General features: G+C 42.0%; 1 pseudogene; it reads right to left on the reverse strand.

Moving 5' to 3' along the window:
* Window positions 1-498: 498 nt before the first annotated feature.
* LOC119516435 lies at window positions 499-2,275 on the reverse strand (annotated as a pseudogene).
* Window positions 2,276-3,173: the final 898 nt, after the last annotated feature.

Below are 3,173 nucleotides of genomic sequence, written 5' to 3' on the forward strand. Positions count from 1 at the left end.
TTGTCATATTATTCAAGTTCTCTGTTTCCTTATTGACCTTCTGTCTAATGTTCTATCTATTAAGGAAAGTGGTATATTGAAGTCTCCAACTATTAGTGTATGGTTGTCTATTTCTCCCTTCAGTTTTGCCAGTGTTTGCCTAATGTCTTTTTGTGGCATTGTCGGTAGGTCCAAAAATATTTATGATTGTTATTTCTACTTGGTGGATTGACCTCTTTATTAATATATAGTGCCCTTCTTTGTCTCTTTTAACAGCTTTTTACTGAAATTCTATTTTGCCCAACATTAGTATAGCTACCCCAGCTTTCCTTCAGTTACTATTGCCTGGATTACTTTTTTTTCCATCCTTTCACTTTCAATGTATTTGAAAGGTGAGTCTCTTGCAAACAACATACAGTTGGATCATGTTGCTTTTTTCTTTAATCCATTCTGCCAACCTATGTAATTTGATTGGGGGAATTTAATCTTTATATTCGGTGTTCTTATTGTAAAGGCAGGACTTATTTCAGCCATTTTGTCCTTTTTTTTTTTAAGTATTCAAACATTTAATTTTAGTATCACTCTAAGGGTAAGAGAACTTGCTGTTAAATTAACTCAGGAACCCTTATTTCAAACTACATGTAATATATTTTGCTACATATACTCTAAACAAATGCAAAACTAGGTTTTGGGATGTTAACTCCCATTTCCAAAGAAAAGCCTAGTTTTTCTGTTGCAATCTGGCAGCTTTGAACTTCAAAACCCTCTTGGTAGTTTCTTCTGACACATCTGACAAAAATTCTTTTCATTCTGGAATAGTGGGTAGTACAGGATGAGCAATGTCTAGATGAGGTGTTAAGGACGATAATAAGAATTCTTTTTCTATTACAATTCCAGAAAAAAGCCTCAGGTATTCCTGATAAAGGCAAAAGTTTCTTTTGATGATTTTTCTGTTGTTGTTCTTCCAAAATGCTCTCACTGGTATCACTGCAAATGGCTTCTTCACAGCTAATACTCCTCAGAACTCCCCGTCTGTCATCAAATTCAGCAGCACTGCTTTCACTGGTATCACTACAAACACTGTTCTCTCTGAGACTTCAGGTTTGATTTATAAGGGACATATTCTCCATTCACAATATCAACAAAGACTCTGCAACTGTCAGCAGGAGTCCTAATGGTAGGCAGCTCCTGGGCAGAATGGCCACTGCCAGAGCTGTTCTTTCGCTTACATTTGGCTGCTTCTTTCTTTTCACTAAATTTTAAAGTGGTATGTTTTCCAGTATTTATTCAGACCCTCTTAGGTTCAACAGTATGAGAAAAATATATTGTTGGTACAGATTTACCTCCAATCCCTAAAGCATCATGGTCATTTTCATTATCACCATCCTCTTCCTCCTCGTCCTCATCTTCATCTTCTTCATTACTAGCACAGGAATTTGAACCATTCACTGAACAATTCAACTGAGTGTTCACTTGACCATTGAACAGTTCTGAATTTGTAAAATCCTCATGACAACTTCTGGGAGTAAGAGAGTCTGTTACTTGATAAGTCCCATTCCCATTTGGGTTTTGATCTTCTTTTTCCTCTTCAGAAGAAGTTGTATCTTCTCCATTTGCAATCCCAGAATCAGGCTATCAAGTTCTCCCAGCAAACTTTCTTGTAGCTCTAGTTCTTCAAGTCGAGCCCACAGTTCCTGATTAGCAAGCAAATCTGGATTTTACATCATTTGAAGGAAAATCTGCTTCGAAAATATCTGAAGTTTTGAGTTTGGAATGAGGTTTATGGGCAATTCTGTGTTTTACTTTAAATTCAAAGTCACTTTTAATTTCTTCTCTTATGTCAACACTATCACCTGTAGCAAATCTTCCGTGAATTCAACTCTAGATTCAAAATTTTTCATCACTTTTTTAAAATCTATTGTTTTTCTTACATGTTCTTTCCTGTGCTCAACTAACCCTACAGCCTGCTTTGCTGAGCACTTTGCAAACCAGTTGCCCCCAAGTAAAACAGTGACTTCATTAGTATGGTCAAGTTTTCCTGGAATGAAGGCAAAGAGGCCAAATTGTACCCCATGATATTATAAGACAACTTATCAGGCAATGTACTGAGTCTTTCTTGAGGGGCATTATAGTCATTATCTACCTTCTTCCAGTGCTGGATTTTCTCTTGGCAGTTACTGACCACCTCTTCCTGCTACTCGCGGAACCGCGCCACCTCTGGGGCACGCAGAAGCGCTGAAGCCGAAGCCGCGGTGGAGGCATCCGCGTGGGGCCCGGGGACAAGCGGAGCCGCCATGGCGGGGGCGCCGGGGATCTGGGAAGAAGGCGGCTGGGCTGGCGGGCTCAGCGGAGCGAACGAGTCCTAAAAGAGTGTTTATGGAGGCTGCGTGGCCGGCGGCTCCCCAGCGCTCGAGTGCTCACCTATATCCACGGTGCGTCAGGGCTGAGGAGGCTGCGCCCGCGCTGCCCGCTGTTGCGGCTGCCGCTGCTCGCGTCCCGGCTGCCCGCGACCGCATCTCACTCGCACATGTCACCCACCGCCGCCGCCACTGCCGCGGGCTGGGAACTACAGGACGGCTGGGAGCCGGAGCCACCTTTCCCGGCCGCATCTGGCCGGGTCCAGCCGGATGTCCCGTGGTGGACGCGCCTCCTCCGCGCCTCCCTTGAAGGCCCCGCCCCTCGCCCCGCCCCTTGTCCCGCCCCTCGTCCCGCCCTGCCGCCTGTCCATTGGTTTTTATATGTCATATCTATTTTGTCTCTCTTTTCCTTTTTGCAGCCTACTTTCCTGTATAGTTGATGTTTTGTGATGTATCTGACTGATCCATTTCTCTTTTCTGTTTTTGTATATTTTAAAAATAATTTCTTTGTGGTTATCTTGGGGTTTCTATTACACAATGTATGACTATATCCTACTAATTTTCAAAAAATATGAACTTAACATCAATAGTATGCATGCTCTCTGCCTCCATATTCCTCCTTTCCCCTCTTTATGTTGTCTTTGTCACACCTTACCTCTTTATATTTTGTGTATCCAATCTCAGGAAATATAGTTTTTTTCTTATTCAATTGTACTCTGATTCTTATAGTTATTAAATAATGGAACTATATATTGAGAAACAGTACTATTGGGTTTTGCATTTACCCATTTACTTTCCTTTACTGAAGAGCTTCACTTCACACTGCTGCAAGCCTCC

This window comes from Choloepus didactylus, chromosome 1 (assembly GCF_015220235.1).
Source record: "Choloepus didactylus isolate mChoDid1 chromosome 1, mChoDid1.pri, whole genome shotgun sequence".
Classification (NCBI taxonomy): domain Eukaryota; kingdom Metazoa; phylum Chordata; class Mammalia; order Pilosa; family Megalonychidae; genus Choloepus; species Choloepus didactylus.